General features: G+C 33.6%; 1 protein-coding gene and 1 pseudogene across 3 annotated transcripts in view; one reads left to right on the top strand and one right to left on the bottom strand.

Annotated features, from left to right (window-relative positions):
* Positions 1–24057, bottom strand: part of ORC4 (origin recognition complex subunit 4) — a 76702-nt gene that overhangs the window by 44321 nt on the left and 8324 nt on the right. The window lies entirely within an intron of this gene.
* LOC111739581 lies at positions 14264–14382 on the top strand (annotated as a pseudogene).

The following is a 24057-nucleotide window of genomic DNA, read 5'->3' as shown; positions in this document are numbered from 1 at the left end:
GAACAAACTAAAGCTAAAGCTAGCAGTGGAATGGAAATCATAAAAATCAGAGCAGAGATAAAGAAAAAAGAACAACAGATGATAAATCAAAAGTTGAATTGTTGACAAGATCAACAAAACTGACATTTAGCTATGTAGCTTAAGAAAAAGGAGGAGAAATTAAAATTAATAAAATCAGAACTGAAAGTGGGAACACTACCAGCAATTCTACAAAAAATATATATATATATAAAAAACTATAAGAATGCTATGAACTGTAGGCCTACAAATTAGATAACCTAGATAAAATTTTAAAAATTCATAGAAGCTCAAAAATACCAGGACTAAATCACAGGGAAATAGAAAATCTCAATTGATCTATAACTAGTAATGAGAGTCAATCAAAAATAAAAAATCTCTTGATAAAGAAAAATCCTTGAAATTCTACCAAACATTTAAAGAAGAAATAACATCAAAATAACATCAACTCTTTTCAAACTTCTCTAAAAATTGAAGAGAACAGTTTCTAATTCATTCTTTGAGGCTAGCATTACCCTCAAACCAAAGCCAAAGAGATAACAAGAAAATTACAGACTAATATTCCTTATGAACATTGATGTAAAAACCCTTGATAAAACACCAGCAAACTGAATTAAACAGCATATTAAAAATTATACAACATGACCAAGTGAGATTTATTCCTGGAATGCAAGGATGGTTGAACATACAAAAATTGATCAATGTAATTCACTACATTAATGAAATGAATGGAAAAAGCACATAATCATCTCAGTTGATGCAGAATAAGCATTAAAAAATTTAACACTCTTTCATGATAAAAAACGACTTTACACACTAGAAAGATATAGAAACTATTTCAATATAATAAAAGCTAAATATGAAAAACCTGCAGTGATCATCATGGTGGAAGACTGAAAGCTTTTCCTCCACAATGAGAAACAAAGCAAGGATATCCTCTTTCACCATTTCTATTCAACATAGTACTTGGAAGTTCTAGTTTGAGCAATTAGGAAAGAAAAAGAATGAGATATCTAAACTGGAAAAGAAGTGAAGTTGTCTCTGTTCACAGAAAATATAATTATTTATGTAGAAAATTCTAAAGATTCTACCAAATATACATATTTATATGTTAGAACTAATAAATTAATTCAGCGAAGTAGTAGGATACAAAATCAACACAAATAATTCAACTGCAATTCTAAAACAATCTGAAAGGAAATAAAACAATTCATTTATAATAGTATCAAATAGAATACTTAAGAATTAATTCAACCAAGGAGATAAAAGACTTGAAAAATAAAAACTACAAAACACCTCTGAAAGAAACTAAAGAAAACATAAGTAGAAATACATCCCATTTTTATAGATTGGAAGACTTAAAATATTATTAAGAAGTCAGTATTGCCCAGCATGATCTACAGATTCAATGCAATCTCTATCAAAATCTCAATGTTTCTGCTGAAAGATAAAAATCCACCCTAAAAGTCATATGGAATCTCAAGAGACTCTGACTAGCCAAAACAACTTTGAAAGAAAAAAACAAAGCTGGTGTATTAACACTTTCTGGTTTCAAAATCTACTACAAAGCTACAGCAATCAAAATCAATTTGGTACTGTCATAAAGACAGACATATAAACCAATGGAATAGAAAGAAGAGTCTAGAAATACAGACATACAAACAGACACACACACACACACACACACACACACACACACACCCCTCTACGTATATGGTTACATGATTTTGACAAGGGTGCCAAGACTGTTCCCAACAAACGATACTGGGCAAACTGGATATGCATATGCAAAGGGGTAAAGCTGACCCATACTTGACATCACATAAAAATCAACTCAAAATACATCAAAGCCCTAAATGAATGATCCAAAACTATAAATCACTTAGAAGAAAACATTGGGCAAAAGCTTCAAAACATTTAATTACACAATAATTTCCTGGATATGACGTCAAAGGTACTGCCTATTTTGGAAAAAGTAGATAAATGTGACTTCATAAAAATCTTAAAATCTGTGCATTAAAAGACAGAGTAAAAAGGCAACTCATAGAATGGGAGAAAATATTTGCAAATCATTTATCTGATAAACGATTAAAATCCAGAATATACACAGAACTTCTAAAGCTGCACAAAAGAAAAAACAAAAACCCAATTCAAAAATGGGCAAAGGATTTCAAGACATTTCTCCAAAGAAGATATATAAGTAAGCACATGAAAAGATGCTGAAAAACACTAATTAATCATTAGAGAAATTCAAATCAAGACTATGAGATACCACCTCACACTCATTAAGATGGCTACTATTAAAAAAAAAAAAACAACCACAATAAGCATTGGAGACAATATGGAGATACTGGAACCCTTGTACACTGTTGGTGGGAACATGAAATGGTATAGCAGTTGTGGAGAACAGTATGGCAGTTCTTCAAAAACTTAAAAATAAAATTACAATATGATCCAGTCATTACCCTTCTATGTATATACCAAAAAGAATTGAAATCAGGATCTGCAAGAGATAAGTGTACACTGCTCTTCACAGCAGCAATATTCACAACTGATAAAACATGGAAGCAGCATAAGAGTCCATTGACAGATGAATGGATAATCAAACTATGGTATATACATGCAACAAAATTTTCAACTTTAAAAAGTTGAAATATGTCAGACGGGAATTCTGACATATGCCACAACACTGCTGAAGCTTAATAATACCATTATAAGTGAATTAAAGCCAATCATTAAGAGACAAATACTGTATGATTCCACTCAGAATAGTCAAAAATCATAAAGACAAAAAGTAGAATGGCAGTAGCCAGGGAAGTATCAGGAGTTATTTTTTAATGGGCACAGTGTTTCAGTTTTCAAATAAAAAGAGTTCTAGAGATGAGCGGTGATGATGATAGCATAACAGTTTGAATGTATTTAATACCACTGAACTGTACATTCAAAAATGGTTAACACAGTAAATTTTGTTATGTGTATTTTGCCACAATGAAAAAAACTTTGAAAAAAAATGATGTCATAGGAATAACTAAAGAGGCCAAAGTTAATACTACAAACAAAAGCCTAGAAAATTCTAGAAGAGTTCTGTACAACTCTCAACTTAAATCCCACTCAAAAGTCCAGAAAATCTCACAAATGCACCAAATAAGGAGAAGCGAACTGTAAAAATCCTAATTCAATTGTTAAACTTTGAATCTAAAGGAAGAATTCACCAGACTTACAAGGATAAAAACATGTACAAGGAAGAAAAATAAATGCAGAAAGACAATGAAATAATATTTGCAAAGTTTTGAGACAGTTTAAAGACTAATTAGTAAAGATTTCATTCCCATATAAAGATAACAGCCTTCTCAAACTAGAATAGATTCAGTAAACAGAGTAAATAAAGCTTTGGTGTGGGGAAAGGGGAACCTGACCATGAAAATCTGGCCAATTAAAGAAACACACGGACAGGGACACAGATACACATACACAAACATGGCATGATAGTGAGCTTCGAATAGAATAAAACAAAGAATTAAAACTAAAAAAACTATAAAAACTATAGTTACAGAACAGATGGTAAACATAATCTTGGTAATGTAAAATAACTATATAAAAAACTACAGTCAATGACTAAGAGTGCTAATTTCTTCATTTTTCATAGTAGGAGGACAGTACTGTTTAAAATTAAAATATGTAGTATTAAAAAGAAATTTTTTAAACTTTAGATTGGAATATTGTATAAAATTATTTCAGGTTTAATAAATATTCCAAGTTCAGAAATTCCTACAATTTTTATTTGGTTAAATTCAGGAAAAATGAATGCAAACAATATCATTATTGGTATGAGCATGCGTGCACGCACATACAACACAATATTTTTACCGAAATGGATCCTCTACAAACTGCTTCATAGTATTTATCACTTAAAAGAGCATGAACAACTTGCCATGTTTACATATACATACATTAGTACATTGACACCCACATACAGTATATTTACACATAGCTTATTATTTTTCCTATTTCTACCTTAAAGCAAAAAATCGAAAACAAAATCAATGCATTAAACTGAGAAAATGAACCAAGTGCTTCAAGTTAAATAATAAAAAATACTCTAGGTAGAATAAAATTTTTAAGTTTTATTAAAATCTCTAGAAGTACCATCAAATTATCTGCCTTTCGAATAATAAAGCTTTGCAAAAAGACTGGCTAGTCTCATTTGCTTTGGGTTAATGCAAACGAGGTTCAGCGAACCACCTCAGGCAAGCCCTAAGGCTTCTACTTCAAGTGAATGGAGTCAGTGCAATGACAATGTAAGGAGAATAGAAAATCAGATGAAGCCTCAGCAATAAGGTGAGCAAGAGCTATAGAACTGTATACCAAAGTATCTACAAGAGAAAACAGGTGAAAATATCCCATTTTCTTAGTTTCAAAGTTGTTCAAGTAGGTCAAATTTTTTCTTACTCTTGCAGATCAATGGGCTCCAAGATGTGCAAAAGAATACTCTCAGGTAAAAAGCTTTACTTATAAATCCAGTTGATTTGCTGAACTTGTAGGTATTGTTATACTTACTGTTTCAAATGAGAGTGAAATCGTTTGGGTGTTTCAATAAATTGTGAATCTTTCCTGAAATAAGAAGTGGTTGCCTGTCAAAGTATATTGCTTAGTAAATAAAAAAGAAAATCAAAAAATACTTTATGTAGAACTTTAAGATATAAGCAGGAAAAAAAAAAACCTGCTCTTTGAAAGAAGCTTGTGCAATAAACAGGGCATTTTGTAGAAGTTTTCATCTCTGATTTTGTGGCTAAAAATGATGTATTACCTATAAAAATTCTCATACATATACACTTAAAAACATTTATAAAGAAGACATTCTAATCTACTAACAGATATTCGTAGCGTATGAGTGAGTTTTAGATCCATTTGTTAAAAACACTAAAGCACACCACTTCCCAATCAATTTTGAAAAACAACTTACATGAGGAAAGATAAATTTTTTTTATTCACTTGATGCAATTTACGTAACTTCCAATTTGACATATTTGGCCTCTTTTACCCCACCTACTTATCCCCTTTCTCTTCCACTCTAGTAACCACTAGTCTATTGTCTATGTCTATGAGTCTCTGCTTGTTTGTCCTATTCATTTGTTGCTTTTAGGTTTATAATCCACACATCAGTGATATCATGTAGTTTTCATTTTTTGCCTAGCTTATTTTGCTTAGCATGATTATCTCAAGGTCCATCCATGTTACCGCAAATGGCAGTATTTCATCTTATGGCTGAGTAATATTCCATTGTATATATGTACCACAGCTGCTTTAGCCAGTCATCTGTCGTAGGACACTTGGCTTGCTTCCATGTCCTGGCCACTGTGAATAATGCTGCTATGAACACCAGTGTGCAAATATCTTTTCAGACACAAGTTTTCAAGTCTTTGGGGTAAATATCCAGTAGAGGGACAGCTGGATCATATGGTAGATCAATTCTTAGTTTTTTGAGGAACCTGTTTTCCATAGTGGCTGTACCAATTGGCAGTCCCACCAGCAGTGAATGAGGGTTCCTTTTACTTCATATCCTCTCCAACACTTGTTATTACTTGTCCTGTTGATAACAGCTATTCTAACAGGTGTAAGATGGTATCTCATTGTGGTTTTGATTTGCATTTCCCTAATAACTAGAAATGATGAACGAGATGAAATTTGTTAACAGAGTATCTACAAAAACTTTTGCAAAATTGGTGAGGTGGACTGAAAGCATAAAAAACATACAAATGAACATTTTCTTCAATATCTTTTTGGGGGCAAAAACCCAAAGTTCCAGCAGAGGGGATTATTACTTTGTGACAAGAATTCTTGGTAAATTTTTAAGTGGTGTAACATTACTCTCTTTCTGATGATGAGAAAATAAGTATTGAAAATACTATTAGTATCAGCCTCTGTTTAATTTAAGTAAAAGTGAAAATACAAATACTACTACTAATTACCTGGTGTCTAACTCTGTATGTCGATACTTTTTAAAGAAGACACAGAATGCACAAAAGATTAGAACATTCTCTCTCTACTGTTAGAAAAATATTTTTGATTAGAGAAAGTCAAATAATATTTATAAAAAGTATTTTAGGAGGAATCTGTGGGTGGTTTCCATGTTTTATTTATTTATTTATTTTTAGATAAAACTGAGGAAAGAATATACTTTTTTTTCATCCCACTAGAATTAAGAAGTGTTTGTAACAAGGTAAAGATAAAAGTAGAGTTAAAACAAAGGCTGAAGGTAAATAGGGGCAAAATAGGTATAAATTCCAAGTTAATGGACAAGCAAACAATATTGTTACTACTTCCTACATAGATCAGGCTGAATATGTAGGCTATGAAATTATGCAGATTTAATAAGTCTAGTTGGGGCATAGTCTTTGGTAAGATACTTCCCTACGCTCTCCAGAGCTGAAGAGTAATTCAAAATAAAATTACTGCTTTTTGTGATTTCTAGAAAAACTTGTCCACAATGGGATAACCATGGTAATTGCTAACAATTTTATAGAATCTTTCTTTTCCTCTCCTCATTTGTTCTCATATACCAAAAGGCACAATTAACTTAGGAACTCACTCAGAACTAATTATTCCAAGGTTTAATAACCTTCAGTCTAATATGAGGACATGCTATTTTCTTTATTGATATTAAAAGAAAAATATTTCATAATGTTTAATACTCAAAAGTGACTAAATAATTTATACTGAAAGGTTTGCAATTCTCCAGAAAAGCCATGATATCACTTGAGTTTTCAAAACTACATAGCAGTGTGCCTGGGACCACAATTATGTACATATTTTTTAGTGAAATGTATTTATAGTCATGTGTTGCTTAAAGATGAAGATATGTTCTGAGACATGCATTGTTAGGCGATTATGTCATCGTGCAAACATCATAGAGTGTACTTACACAAACCTAAATGGTAGAGCCTACTAAACACCTAAGCTATATGATACAGCCTATTATTGCTCTTGGCTACAAACCTGTAGAACCTGTTACTGTACTAAATTCTGTAGGCAATACTGAATTCTGTAGACAATTATTAAAACAATGGTACTTGTGTATCCAAACACAGAAAAACATAGCATGAAAGATAAAAAAAATAGTACACTAATATAGGGCATTAACATGAATGGAGTTTGCAGGACTGGAAGTTCCTCTAGGTGAGCGAGTGAGTGGTGAGTAAATGTGAAAATCTAGGACATTACTGTACAGTACTATAGGCTTTATAAACACTATACACTTAAGATACACTAAGTTTATAAAAATTATATTTTCCTTTCTTCAATATATTAACCTTAGCTTTCTGTAATTTTTTTCTTTCAAAACAAAATTTTTTAACTTTTCAACTCTTTTGTAATAACAGTTTAACACACACATATTTTGCAGCTGTACAAAAATATTTTTAATTATTATTATTTTTTTGCTTTCTAAACTTTTTTTGTTGTTGTTAAAAACTAACAGACACACACACCTTACTTTAGGCCTATACAGGGTAAGGATCATCAATATTATATCTTCCACTTCCACATCCTGTCCCACTGGAAAGTTTTCAGAGACAATAACAGGCTAGAACTCTATGTCCTATGATAACAATGCTTTCTTCTGGAATATCTCTTGAAGAACCTGCCTGAGGCTCTTGAGGAGGTGTCACACTCATCAGAAATTTGTCCACAGTGGTTTGTTTGATATCTGTTTTTGTCCACAGTGGTTTGCTTGATTTGTTTTTCATCACAGATTTGCCTATAAGCAGGTATTTCTTTATCTTCTTTATCTTCGCTTTTAGATTCCTTTTCTTTTGTCTCTTCAGCTATGCATTCCTGTTCCAGTTCTAACAACTCAATAGTCAATTCCTCAAGAACAATATCTAGGAGCTCCTCAGTGTAATCCTGTTCCACATTCAGGAAAAATTGTTTGCCATCTCAACCACAGCCTTGCTGATTTTTGCAATCTCCTCATCTTTGGCAAATCCAATGAAGTCAGAGAGAAGCCTCTTGAGTGTCTTCTTCCAGATGCCATTCATACGAACCTTGGTGACAACACCCCAAGCCGAAGCAAGGTTCTTGATGCAGTCATAGATGTAAAATCCTCCCAGAATTGCAGCAATGTCTCCTCAGTGTCTTCCTTAGTTTTAGCAATAGCCTGAGCAAAGGTCCTCCTGAAATAGTAGACCTTAAAAACTTCTATAACTATTTGATTCATTAATTGGATCAAGGAAATGGTATTTGTAATGAAAAACACCACTATGATATTGGGATAAATATCACCAATAAAATGAGGGTGTCTGGAAGCATTATCGACCAATAAGCAAAATTTTGAAAGGTATTTCACTGGCATAGCAATTTAGGAGGGCGTCTTGGAAGAGGAGCAATGTCACTCATGACATGTTATCGCTTCCATAGTACTCTGGCAGTGTGTGCATACTGATATGCTTGAAGTTCTCACTGTACCAGACCACAGAGGGTTTGAATTTTTGGCCTGTGACACTGCCCCCAAGCAAGATTGCTATTCTGTCCTTAAAAACCTTGAAACCCTGCAGTGACTTGGCTTCCTAATCTATCAAAGTCCTTTCAGGCACCCATTTCCGGAATAGGGAGGTTTTGTCCATATTGAGTATTTACTCTAGCAAGTAATTTTTCTCCATAATCAGCTTATCCAATTTCCAAAAATTCTTCAGCTACATTCACATCAGTACTCCCAGACTCACTACTCATTTTCATATTATATAATGAATAACAATTGCGTCGTTTAAACCACCCGGAACTAGCAGTAAATTCAACACTGTAGTTGGGTCCAGTCTTTTCTTTGAACACTGCAAACAAACTTTTGCTTAGGCCTTGATTGTCATGGTGCTCAGAGGGATATGCTTTTGGTTCTGGTCTTCAAACCAGGTCCTTAGTAGTTTCTCCATGTCTGACATAGGCCCTTATCGAATTTTTGTTAGTCTCGTTGCCTTCAGTGAAGCAGATACTTTAACAGCTTCTACCACTTTGCTCTTGTTCTTCAAGATTGTAGCTATGGTAGAATGGGACATGCCTGATTGGTGAGCAATAACCATCAATGATTTTCTACCTTCAGTCCTTTATCACTTTTGATTTCATTTCCAGGTCAATCACTTGACATGACCTCTTGCTGGCAACATTAGCAGTGTATTGTGTATACTTAGGAGCCATAATGAACAAAACAACACAAGATCAAATCAAATCAAGCATAGGCAAAAAGGATGCAATCAAGAGATGCAATGAACATAAGATTATGAGGCTTGCTGCTAGAGTTACATGACATACTGTTTCACAGAAACCTTTTTATAAGTAGAAAGAATACTCTAAATTAAAAACTACAGTATAGTAAGTACATAAACCAATAATGCAGTTGTTTATTATAATTATCAAATACTGTACATAATGGTATGTACTATCCTTTTATATGAGTGGCAGTGCAGTAAGTTTATTTACACAAGCATCACCATAAACACCTAAGTATGATGTTATCATGGCTAGGATGTCTCTACGTGATATGAATTTTTTAGCTCCATTAAAAACTTATGTGACCACTGTTGTATATGCAGTCTGCTGTTGACTGAAACGTTGTTATGCAGTACATGACTATACTTTGTAAAGTTCCTATTAGAATCCTGATATTAATAAATATGAATATTAATGAGGTATCAATTTTGTACTAGCATAAAAGAATAGATAAAAAGAATAGATAAAATATTGGGAGGGCATCTTTAAAAGACATGTCTAAAAATAAAATATATTTATTTCTGATGAAAAAACAATACAAATTTGCAAACAATCTAGAAATCCTTTCAGTTTTGAGATGCATTATATCGTTTTATTGGCACTGATTCATTTTATAACTATATTTTAAATATTATACTAACAGTAGACTACATTCTCCGAGCGTATGGAATGTGATTAGAAACATGCTGAATAGGAAGAGGAAGTAAGCTTGTGAATCAAAGCTAATATGTTTATTGGATAGATAAACAGTATAAAGGCAACAAAAACTCTTATCAACAAAAACACTTTGGAAGGAGGGTATCATGTATGGGGCCCAAGATTTAAGTCCTGAGAACTAAAGTCAGTGAAGAAGGAGAGAGCACATATAGGTAAATTTTCTTTGAAAATCTCTTAACTAAAAGTACAGTATTGCACTTTCTTGCAAGAGCAATTACTCCATGGCATATGTTCATTTGAGAAGAATAATGAATAGAATCCTTACTACTATTTAAATAATTTTCTCTTTGACGAGCTTACACAGTTGAATTTATGTAAATGTAAATATGATATGCTACAATCCCAGTGAATTAATTAGCAAATGTTAATTCAACTATTTTTGGAAGGAAAAAATTGAAAATAACATTGCCTTAGAGAGAAACCATTTGAGAATTTCTAGAAATTACCCATGCAAATGCAAAATCTTAGAATTTTTCCTAAAAACTTTAAGGATAGTATGCAGTTTCCAATGAGACTTTTCAGCTTGTGCAGGAAACATGAGGCCAAATCCCTACAATTTGAATACTTGGGCCAAAGAAATTATGTTCTCTAATTGTATTTACTAATGTACATACACCGCCACTCCAATAAGCATGCTTAGGTAACTTTGCCATGACAGATGAAAACTGAGTTTAAACATTGATACTATAATAGAATCTTAACATAGTTGGATACATTTTAGGGGAAAAAGGACTAAAAATATTTTTTTCTGCTTTTAAAAGACAGCTTAGAATTTTTTCTTATATAATGTCACACAATACAGAGGAAAGCTTTATCCTCTTCAGAATCTAAAGGAGGAGAATGCTCAAAAATCTTGTTATTCTTTGAATTGCAAAATAACTTTTCATCATGACTTTCAGGTAATAAAATTTCCAAAGTGTCTTCATAAAAGTTATAGACTCAGTTACTTTTAGCAAGATCACTAAACATTACTCCTTCATTTTCACATGTGAAAAAAAACCAAGATACAAATTTACTCACAGATCCAGTTGCAGACAAATCCAGGTTAAGAACTTGGGTGCAATATATCCATCCTGTTCTGCAAATCTTTCCCCTGCCCCAAGGTTAAAGGGCTGTAATGACACAACTAACTGATGATCAGTTATGAACAGATAGGTTCAATGTTTTCTATACTGATGTCATTCTTTATATACTTTTTCTCATGTAAACACCATTCTCTGTCCTGAGAAAATGCTATTCCTTAACCATTGAGGAAAGAAAAACAACAATAAAACCTACCCTCATTGAAACAAAATCCCCCCTCAACAAACAAAAGCAGTAGTATCATTAACTGGTGACAGAGAGAACTTAGTCCTCTGAGTCAGTGGTCCCCAACCTTTTTGGCACCAGGGACCAGTGCTCCTATGAAAATCATGATTGATGATCTGAGGTGGAGCTGAGGTGGTGATGCTAGTGCTGGGCAGCGGCTACAAATATAGATGAAGCTTCACCTGTTTGCCCGCTGTACGGCCTGGATCCTAACAGGCCATGGACAAGTTCTGGTCCATGACCCAGGGGCTGATGACCCCTGCCCTAAGCGAAAAAAATTCAAATACATTCTGACCAATCAATTTCCTAATTCTTAAATGGAATAGAGCTAGCTCATGATGTCCAGATTATTCCTTTGAAAAGGCGACAGATAACACAGGATCTCCAACACTGGATCTGTAGTGCAATCTACTTGTTAACAAAATTTGGCCTTTTCTAAGTAAACACACAAGAAAGCTCATGGGAGAACAGTCTTTTTTCTCTTTTTGGACGCAAACCGGACTGCATAATAGTGAGTCAAACCTGACAGAAGGTAGGTTCAGAAGCAGAAGCTTATAGTTTCCAAAGGCTGAGCACACAAGTTTATCACAACTGCCTTCAGAAATATCACCGATGTTACAGAAGAAAGAATAAAAGAGATAAATCTATACCATCAGAAAGGCTAAAAAGTGGAGATGACCAGAATGCTAAAAAGTTTCTGGAAGATATAGAGCACATGGGCTACAAAAAACTAGAATAGGGGGCAGGGAAGCATTTACAAACCAATATTTGTAAAAGAAGGCATTTGCAAAAAAAAAAAAAAAAAAAATTTCCCAGCAGAACTCCAGAACAACCATAAAATCTAAAGTAGTAGGAAGATCATATAGAAGAGGAAAATGAACGGTAAAGGAGTTTACCAATCTCTAATTCTGAATACTCAACAGCTCCATTTATCCCAACTGAAAACCACAACTGTAGTTCTCCACATAAAGTGAGAGTTGCTTCAAAAGATACCTGGAGTAAGTACTGAGGCCTGAAAAGGAGAGGTAGTATCCACATAACTTTCTGGTTGCCATAAGAGAGGAAGTCTCATACTCAAAATGCAAGGTTTTCTAACAATCTACAAGAAAACTTCATATTTCCATTCTATTTTAACTAGCCTCCCAGATGGCCCTGATGATTCTCATCTGGTGTTCAGGTCTTTTGGAGTAATCTCCTATCACTCTATAGAGCTGGCCAGTGTAACCAACAGGATATTGTAGATAAAATGGAATGTAATTTCTGAGGACAGGCCTTGGACCATATGTTCTGAAAGAAGCTACCTGCCACGTAGTGAGGACAGTCAGGAAACTCTATGAGGTCCATTTGGTATGAAACTGTTGGCAAGAGTTAAGTAGTAACTGGCCAACCTCAGGAGGAATCAACTTAGATGCAGATTCTCCAGATGTCAAGCCTTCAGGTGACTACAACCCTGGTTAATATCTTGAGTATAACCTCGTGAGAGAGCAAGAACCACAACCATCCATTTAAGCTGCTCCTGAATTCCTGACTCAGAGGAACCATAATAAAATAAATGTTTCTAGTTTAGGTCACTGCTAGTTACAACTGTTTCGGAGTAGTTTGCTACAACGGATAATACATTTTTCTTTAGAATTTGTAAAAAACACTAAAAGTATGAATAATCCAATTATTGATAGTGAACATCAATCATGAATACTGTAAATGTTCTCTAAAAAAAAAAAAGAAAAAAAGAAAACCCAAACACATACGAAATCAAGAATGTGACTGAGGTAAAATTTAGAGAAAAACTTTTAATACAGTCATGTGCTGAATTACAATGTTTTGGTCAACACCAGACTACATATATGATAGTGGTCCCATGAAATTATAATGGAGATGGAAAATTCCTATTGCCTAGTGCCATCATAGTCGTGCTAATGTCGTAGCATAACACATCACTCAAATGTTTATGGTGATGTTGATATAACAAACCTACTGTGCTACCAGTAGTACAAAAGTATGGCATATACAATTATGTATAGTTCGTAATACTTGAGAATAACAATAAACAAATTAAGTTACTGGTTATGTATATACTATACTATAATTTTTAGTTATTTTAGAATGTACTCTTCTACTTATAAAAAAAGTTTGCTGAAAACAGTATGCCATGTTACACTAGGTGGCTCAAACATCTCATGTTTACCAAGTCTCTTGATTACATCGTTTTCACTTGTGACTTGATTTGATTGTGTTGTTTTATAAATTTAGTGTCCAAGTGTACAGTGTTTATAAAGTCTACAGTAGTGTGCAGTAATGTCCTAGGCCTTTATATTCACTCATCATTCACTCACTCACTCACTCACCCAGAGCAACATCCAGTCCTGCACGTTCCATACATGGTTAAGTACCTTACAGAGATATAACATTTTTTATCTTTTACACCACGTTTTTCTGTACTTTTTCTATATTTAGATATGTTTAGATCCACAAATACTTACCTTTGCATTACAATTGCCTATAGTATTCAGTATAGTAATATGCTGTGTAGGTCTATAACCTAGGAGCAACAGGATATACCATAACAGCCTAGGTGTGTAGCAGGCTATATCACCTAGCTTTGTGTAAATGCATCCTTTGACGTTAGCACAATGCAATCACTTAATGAAGTATTTCTCAGAATGTATCCCCATCATTAAACACATATGACTGTATATTGGTTTCTTCCCAGGGTTTCTGACACAGAGCTCCTGAAATTCTTATATTTCTTGAGTGATAGGAGTGTCCTTTGTTCTAATGAGGTGACTCTCAGGGGGCTTGTGGATAGATCCTGGATGAGGGCTGGTTATTGGAAAAACCAAGCCAAGATTAGAAGCTTGGAATTTTTAAGCCCTGTCCCACATTCTCTTGAGAAGGCAGAAGGGCTAAAAATAAGAGTTAATGACTAATCATGCGTGAAATCTCCATAAAAATCCCCAAAATAGTCTATGGCCATGCTGCCCTAAACAAGCCCAATCCCATCTGATCTCAGAAGCTAAGAAGGGTCGGGCCTGATTAGTACTTGGATGGGAGACCACCTAGGAAGACTAGGTGCTGGAGGTGTAAAAAATAAAAAATAAAGGATTGTAAGCTGACAAGGTCCTTGCAATCTGTGAGGTCAACCAAGGGTTTCCTCGCCTAAAAAATAAATAAAAATAAATAAATAAATAATGAGTGAATGAATAAAATTAAAATCTCCAAAATGCAGGGATTGAAGAACTTTCGGGTTGGTGAGCAAGGGCAAATATCAAGAGAGTGGCTTGTTTTGAGAGGGTATGGAAGCTCTACACTCTCTCTACGATATCCTAAGCTACATATCTCTTCTATCTGGTTGTTCCTGAGTTATACCCTTTTATATAAAAAACTGGTAATCTAGTAAGTAAAATGTTCCTCTGAGTTCTGTGACTCACTCCAGAAAATTAATCAAACCCAAGGAGTGGGATGTTGGATCCTCTGATCTATACAGAGGGTTGGTCAGAAGCACAGGTAACAACCTTGACTTGCAACTAGTATCTGAAGAGTCGGGGCGGGGGGAGGCGGACAGTCTTGTAGAACTGAGCCCTTAACCTGTGGAATCTCATGCTATCTTCAGGTATACAATGTCAGAATTAAGTTGACTTTAAGACACTTGGCTGGTGCCCAAAAATTGCTTGGTGGGTTGGGGAACCAGCCCCCACCTCCATGTTGGAACTTAACACAGAACTATTAAATATTGAATAAACTTACAGACTTATTAAAGAAAATAAACATGCAATTTGCAACATGTAACTTATAAAGTTAGAAAAGGAATGAAATAACTTACGAGTGCATAACAGAGAATACAAATCAAAGCACAAAATATTTAAATCAATAATAAAATAAATAATAAACGAAATGGAGAGGCAGAAAACCTGAAGAAATCAGTCATCCCAAAAGAAATGGAAAGGATGCTCAAAACTACGCACAGTGGCTACAGCCCCAGCTAGTTTTGGAATTAAATGTTTAACCAAACATTCAAAAAAATTTCAAAGGTATTATTTAAACAATTCTAGTAAACGATGCAGGCCTTTTCAACTTTATTCTGTGTACGTGATATAACCTTTGTTAATAAAACCGGACAAGGATAAAAAAATCTTCATAGATGAAGCTCTACTACTATATTAATGTAGTAAACTATAAAGTTCCATTGTTTAACTTTTTTCTGCCTTGTTAACTATCACTAATAAATAGCAAATTAAGTGATATCTGATATTAAAACAAAATAACTTAGGAAAATGAGAAAATAAATCTCATTTTTAAAATGCAGATCTTCCTCATTCAAGGTAAATTTTTAAAAAGATGAGATACCATTTTGGCTTAAAAAAGTAAAATATTTGTTTGGTTCAGTTAAGAAAATAGGGCTGGTAAGGTTGTGGATAATGGAACACATAATAATGATGCACTTATTACTAGAAGCCTCGATTTTGTACAGCCTTTACACTTTAACAAATTTACTCAAAAGAAATAATCATAGATTATATTAGCCCAGGGACATAGGCTTTCACACACACACACACACACACACACACACACACACACACACACACAAAACTGAGACCTAATAACAAGAACATAGATAGACTGCCTCTTTTCCCTCCCACACCTTACCACCACATCGATAGAACACCTATAGTACAAGAGGAAATTATAACTGAAAGAACAACTCTCAGACCCTATTTAAGAACTCTCTAGGGAAATCCAAAGAAAAGAATAGACAAAGGCAAGGACACAAGAGAAATTTTAGCTTCTGACACCTACAGATACAGTAAACAATAAACACAGTCTAACTTTGACCTGAATGAACACAAAAATCTTACATTAAAGATCTATTTACCTCAATCCCTTATGCTCATCATGTTCTGTGGCTTCCAACAAAAAATTACAAGGCATACTAAAAGGAAATAAAAAATAAATCTTGATGAAATTGAAGACACAGAATGAGTCTCAGATATGGCAGCAATTTTGGAATTAAAACTGGAAATTTAAAACAACTATGACTAATATAGTAAGGGCTCTAATGAAAAAAGCAGACAATCTGCAATTACAGATGGGCAATGGAAGCAGAGATGGAAACTCCAAGAATGAATCAAAAGGAAATATCAGGAACTAAAAACAATAAAGTAGAAATAATGAATGCCTTTATATGCTTAACAGTTTAGAAATGATCAAGGAAAGACTGTTTTAAGGGATAGAAGCAAGGAATAGGGACTATTCTGTTATATAATACTTCTACTACCTATTAAATATCATGTTGTTTGAAAGTAGAATTGGATTGCTTATAAATGTACACTGCAAACTCTATAGCAACCACTAAAAATATATTTTTTAAAGTATAATTATAGCCTGGGAGAGGAAAAAACTAAATAATATAAAATGATCAATTAAAACCTGAGAAGGCAAAAAAGAATGGAACAGAGAAAAAAAGGAAAAAAAAAGAAGAAAAACACCCAAGGGCAATAAAGAGAAAACAGCAATAAATATGACAGATATTAACCCCACTATGTCAGTAATGACTTTAAACGTCAACAGTCTAAATAAATTCACCAATTAAAAAACAGAGACTATCAGAGTGGTTATAAAAACAAGACCCCCAACTATATGCAGTCTATACGACACCAACTTTAAATATGACACAGATTAAAGTAGAGAGACAGAGGTAGTTATACAATAATCAAAAGAAAGCTGAAGTAGTGATACATAATTTTAGACAGAGGAAATTTCAGAGCAAGAAGTATCAGGAATAAAGAGGGTATCACAATAATAAAGGAGTTAATTCTCTAACATAACAAACCTTAATGTGTGAGTGCCTAACAACAGAAGGTCAAAATACGTAAGACAAAAAAACTGATAGAACTGCAAGAAGAAATTGATGAATCCACTTTACTCTTGGAGATATCAATATCCCTCTATCGATAATTGACAGAAAATCAGTAAAGACACACTTGAACTGGACAGGAGCATCAGTCAAATGGATCTAATTGATATTACAGAATACTGCATCAAACAAGAGCAGTATACACAGTCTTCTCAAGCTCACATGGCATCTTCACCAAGGAAGACCACATTCTGAGCCATAAATCACACTTTATATTTAAAAGAATAGATATCATATAAAGTGTTTTCTAACACCATGATGGAATTAAATTAGAAATAATAGAAAGATAGCTGGAAAATCCCACAAAAGAGATAAAACAACACACTTCTAAATAACACATGGGTCAACAAAGAAAAATAAAGAATTGTGAATAAAATAAAAATGAATATAGAATGTGTCAAATGTATGAGATGCAGCAAAAGCATTTCTTAGAGGAAAATTTATAGTACTGAATGCATGTATTAGAACAGAAAAAAAAGCATGCTTTCTAATTTATTATTATAAATCAATAATCCAAGTTTCTTTCTTAGGTAACTAGAATAAGAAAAGCAAATTAAACTTAAAGAATAATAAAAATTAGAGCAGAAATGAATGAAACTGAAAACAAGAAATCAATTGTAAAATTTGATCATGAGAAACTGGTTTAGTTTAAATGTAAAACTTATAAACCTCTAGTAAGGCTAACTAAGAACAAAAGATTAAAAAAGAAAATAAGAATGACTAATAATGGAAATGACTAATATCAGAAATGAAAGTAAGACCATCACTACTGATCCCATGAACATTAAGATGATAATAAAGGAAAATTATAAACTCTATGCCCCCAAATTTGATATCTAGAGGAAATGGACCAATTCTTATAAAGACACAATCTAACAAAATTCATCCAAGAAGAAATAATCCAAACAGGTTTATATCTATTAAAGAAATTGAATCAATAATTAATAACATTCCAAAACAGAAAACATTAAGCCCAGATGAGTTCACTTTTGGACTCTATCAAACATTTAAGGAAAAAATAATATCAATTCTCTATAACCGCTTCCAGAAAATAAAAGCTGAAGGAATACATTCTAAGTCATTCTGTGAGGCCAGCATTATTCTAATACCAAAATCAGACAAAACATTACAAGAAAACTAGACCGATATCACTAATGAATATAGATGCAAAAATTCTCATCAAAATATTAACAAATTGAATTGTACAATGTATAAGAATAATTAGACACAAAACCAAGTGGAATTTATTCTGGGTATGCAAGGCTCATTCAACATTCCTAAAGCAACTAATGTAATCTGTAACATCAAAAGAATAAAAATAATCAAGATTTTATCAATAGATGCAGAAAGAGCATTGGACAAAATCCAATACCTATTCATGATGAAAAAAAATTTCAACAAACTAAGAAGAGAACTTGAAAAAACGAATGATAATTTAAAGGAAATGTTAGCTACTTTAAAATATTTTAAAACTAATTTATCTGTTGTTTTTAAAGAAATCACATGCTTCGGGAACATTTATATACAGAAGAAAGAAATTTTTCATATTTTATTTTCTCTTGTCAACACTCATCATGGCACTATTCAGGAACATAACTCACAGAAGTTGGCTGGAAATTTCTTTAAAATAAAGCAAACAAGCGATGTCAGAAGCATAGAGGAGTAAGAGATGTCCCCAGATCTCTTCCCTTGAATTAACAATAAGGTGAACATCTAAAACTCAACAAAAAACACCCAACCTACACACGCACATGTCTGAGCAAAGGATATGCAAATAAGAGCTACCACAGGAATTGAAAAAACAACTAGATCAGCAGAATGAGTTTTTTTTAGCAAGGAGCTTAAAACCATAAAAAAGAACCAAATAGAACTTCTGGAGATGAAGAACATACTAAAAGAGACGAAGAATGAAATAACAAGCTTGGGAAATAGAGTCAACCAAATGGAGGAAAGGATCAGTGGTATCAAATACAGAAATCTAGAAATAAATCAGAAGGAAGAAGAGAGAGATCAACAAATGAAAAATAATGAAGAAGAAATACAAGAACTAGCTGATACTATCAGGAAAGGAAACATGAATAATAGGCACTGTAGAAGGGGAGGAAAAAGAACAGGGATTAGAAAGCATTTTCAGACCAGTAGTGGACAAGAATTTCCCAAATCTAAGGAACGAGCTGGAGCTTGGAATTCAAGAAGTCAACAGAACACCCAATTATCTCAACCCAAAAAGGCCTTCTCCAAGACATATTATCTTAAAATTATCAAAAATCAATGACAAAGAAAGAATTCTCAGGGCAGCCAGGGAAAAGAAGACGATAACCTATAAAGGAAAACCTACTATATTATCACCGGACTTTCCAGCACAAATCTTACAAGCCAGAAAGGAGTAGAATCAAATATTCAAACTATTAAACGAAAGGAACTACCAGCCAAAAATAATGTATCCAACAAAGCTCTCCTTTAGATGTGAAGGAGAAATAAAGACCGTTCCAGACATACAAAAATTGAGGGAATTCTCCATTACAAGGCCTGCATTACAGGAAATACTAAAAGGGGTAAGCTCGCCTAAAACAAAATGACGAAAAAATATATAACTATAAGTAAGGCAACTAGCAGGCAGGTAGGAGCAGAGGAATGCAACCCTTATAAAGAACAGGGCATTATAAGCTTAAACAATTAGAAGAGATTTGCTATTGCAAGATAGTAATAAACATTCAGCATACATAGGAACAAATTTAGACAACAGTAACAGAAAAGGGGAGGATTCAAATATCCAAATTCACAAAGGGGAATGAAAATAAGGCTATATACATAACTACCCTCTACATATTCGTAATGGTAACCACACGCCAAAGATTCAGAACTGAGGTACATAATGTAAAACAAGAAGGACAAGAGAAAAAATCCACAAAACCCAACCAGAATAAAAAAATAGAAACACAATGACAAGGAAGCAATGGAAACACCGAGCTACCAAAAAGCAGAAGGTAAAATGGCTATAGGAAAACCTCATATTTCAATAATCACCCTGAATGTAAACGGACTGAACTCACCAATAAAAAGGCAGAGTTGCAGAATGGATCAGAAAACAAAAACCAACCATATGTTGCTTCCAGGAGACACATCTCAGCTCCAAAGACAAATATAGACTCAAAGTGAAAGAGTGGAAAATGATATTTCAAGCAAATGGCATTCAGAGAAAAGTGGGAGTAGTGGTACTAATATCGAACAAAATAGACTTCAAAATAAAAAAGTTAAAGAAAGATGCTGAGGCACACTTCATAATGATAAAAGAAATCATGCACCAAGAAGACATAACACTTATTAATACCTATGCTTCCAATCAGGGAGTCTCGAAATATTTAAAGTAATTCATAACAGAACTAAAGGGAGAAACAGAACAAAATACTATCATAGTAGGGGACCTAAATACCCACTGTCAGATATGAACAGATCATTCAAACAGAAAATCAATAAGGAAATAACATCCTTAAATGACACATTAGATCAAATGGACATAATGGACATTTACAGAGCCTTTTATCTCAAAACAGCTGCTTATACATTCTTCTCTACTGCACATGGAACATTCTCAAGGACTGACCATATACGGGGTCACAGAGATAGCCTCAACAAATTTAAGAAGGTTGAAATCATACCAATCATAGTCTCTGATCATAATGCTTTGAAGCTAGAGATCAACTGCAAAAAAAGCAGAAAGAACCACAAATACGTTGAGATTAAACAATATACTACTGAAGAATGACTGGGTCAGAGAATAAAAAGAGAGATGAAGAGATACATAGAAACAAATGATAATGATAGTACAACATAGCAAAACTTTTGGGACATGGTAAAAGCGGTCATAAGAGGAAAGTTCACATCATTACAGGTCTATCTCTAAAAACAAGAGCCCAAATAAACAACCTAATGCTTCATCTTAAAAAACTAGAAAAGGAAGAAGAACTGAAAGTTATTCAGCTGAAGGAAGGAAATAATCAAAATTAGAGCAGAAAGAAATGAAATTGAAAACAAAAATACAACAGAAAAAATAAATGCAACAAAGAGCTGATTCTTTGAGAAGGTTAATAAAACTGACACCCCCCTGGCTAGACTCACTAAAGGAAAAAGAGAAAGATCACAAAATCGGGGAAGAAGGAGGAGAAATTATGAGAGACACAACAGAAATACAAAGGATCATACAAGAATATTATGAAAAAGTACATAACACCAAGAAATAGACAAGTACTTAGAAAGATACAACCTTCCCAGACTGAACCAAGAAGAACTGGAAAATCTAAATAGACTGATCAGGAGTATGGAAATTGAAACCACCAAAAACTTGCCAAAAAGTAAAAGTCCAGGACCAGACGGCTTCACCAGTGAATTCTACCAAACATTCAAAGAAGATTTAATACTTATTCTCTTCACATTCCTCCATAAAACCAAAGAGGAGGCAATATTTCCTATTTCTTTTTATGAGGCCAATATTACCCTGATACTAAAACCTGGTAAAGATAACATAAAAAAAGAAAACTGCAGACCAATATCTCTCATGAACACTGATACACAAATCCTAAATAAGATACCAGTGAACCAAATACAGCAACATATTAAAATGATTATACACCATGATCAAGTGGGCTTCATCTCAGGGGCACGGGGATGATGGTTGAACATACATAAATCGATTAATGTGATATACCACATAAACAAATTTAAAAATGACTCATATGCTCATATCAATAAATGCTCATATCAATAGATACAGAAAAAGCCTTTGACAAGATAGCATCCATTTATGATCAAAACACTTAAAAAAACTGGTATAGAATGAAAGTACCTTAACATAATAAAGGCCATTTATGACAAACCCTCAGCCAACATTATACTTAATAGTGAAAAACTAAAATCCTTCCCTGTAAGATCAAGAACAAGACAAAGCTGTCCACTATCGCCACTGTATTCAATATAACATTAGAGGTTGTAGAAGAGTGCAATCAGGCAAGAGAAAGATATGAAAAGCATCCAAAGAGGAAATGAAGAAGTGACATGATTCTCTATATAGAAAACCCTAAAGACTCCACAAGAACACTATTAGACACTATTAGACACAATAAGCAAATATACAGTAAAGTTTCTGGATACAAAAATCAATGTTTGAAAATCCATAGCATTCTTATACTCTATTAATGAAGTGTCAGAAAATGAAGTGGAAAAAATAATTCCTTTTGCAATTGCAACAAAAAGAATAAAATACCTAGGAATAAATCTAATGAAACATGTGAAGAACCTATATAATGAAAACTACAAGACCCTATTAAAAGAAATTGAAGAAGATACAAAGAATTGGAAAGATATTCAATGTTCTTGGATTGGAAGAATCAACACAGTTAAAATGACCATATTCCCAAAAGCATTGTACAGATTTAATGCAATCCCATCAAAATCCCATTGGCATTTAAAAAAAAATAGAATAAAAAATCATCAGATTTGTATGGAAGCTCAAAAGATCCAGAATCGCCAAAGCCGTCATGAGAAAAAAGAACAAGGCTGGAGGCATCACTCTATCTGACTTCAAATTATGCTACAAAGTAACAATAATCAAAACGGCATGGTATTGGCAGAAAAAGACACATGGACCAGTGAAAAAGAATGGAGAATCCACAAATAAACCCATGTTTACATTAGCAAATAATTATTGACAAAAGAGCCAAAAATATACAGTGGAGAAAGGAAAGCCTCTTCAATAAGTGGTGCTGGGAAAACTGGAAAGCCATCTGCAAATAATGAAACTAGACTGTTGTCTATCAGCATGCACCAAAATTAACTCAAAATAGATTAAGAATCCGAATATAAGACCTGAAACAATAAACTGCATAGAAGAAAACATAGGAACTAAACTTATGGACCTTGGATTTAAAGAGGATTTTATAAATATGACCTCAAAGGTGAGGGAAGTAAAAGCAAAAATAAATGAATGGGACTACATCAAACTAAAAAGCTTCTACACAACAAAAGAAACCGTCGATGAAGTAAGGATACAACCATCTGAATGGGAAAACATATTTGCAAGAATGCCTCCAATAAGGGCCTCATATCCAAAATATACAAAGAACTCGTACTACTCAATAACAAAAATAACCAAATGATCCAATCAAAAAATTGGACCCGAAGAGACACTTCTCCCTAGAGGACATACAAATGGCCAATAAATATTTGAAAAGATGCTCAATATCACTACCTATTAGGGAAATGTAATCAAAACCACAATGATACCATCTAACATGTTAAAATAGCTGTTATCAACAGGACAAGTAATAACAAGTGTTGGAGAGGATGTGAAGTAAAAGGAACCCTCATACACTGCTGGTGGGAATGCAAATTGGTACAGCCACAATGGAAAACAATACAGAAGTTCCTCAAAAAACTAAGAATTGATCTATCACATGATCCAGCAATCCCTCTACTAGGTATTTACCGTAAAGACTTGAAAATCCATATCCAAAAAGATATTTGCACACAGGTGATTCACGGTATCCAGGACGTGGAAGCAACTGAAGTGTCCTACAATAGATGATTGGATAAAGAAGCTGTGGTACATATATACCATGGAATATTACTCAGCCATAAGAAGAGATGAAATACTGTCATTTGCGACAACATGGATGGACCTCAAGATAATCATGCTAAACGAAATAAGCCAGAAAAAGCTGAAAACCACTTATCACTTATATGTGGATATAAACCTAAAAAGCAACAAATGAACAGGACAGAGACTTATGGACATGGTTAATAGACCAGTGGTTACCAGAGGCGGGGAGAGTAGGTAGATGGGGTAAAAG

This window comes from Pteropus vampyrus, unplaced genomic scaffold (assembly GCF_000151845.1).
Source record: "Pteropus vampyrus isolate Shadow unplaced genomic scaffold, Pvam_2.0 Scaffold2, whole genome shotgun sequence".
Taxonomy (NCBI): Eukaryota; Metazoa; Chordata; class Mammalia; order Chiroptera; family Pteropodidae; genus Pteropus; species Pteropus vampyrus.
This window is presented reverse-complemented; position numbering and strand designations above follow the sequence as displayed.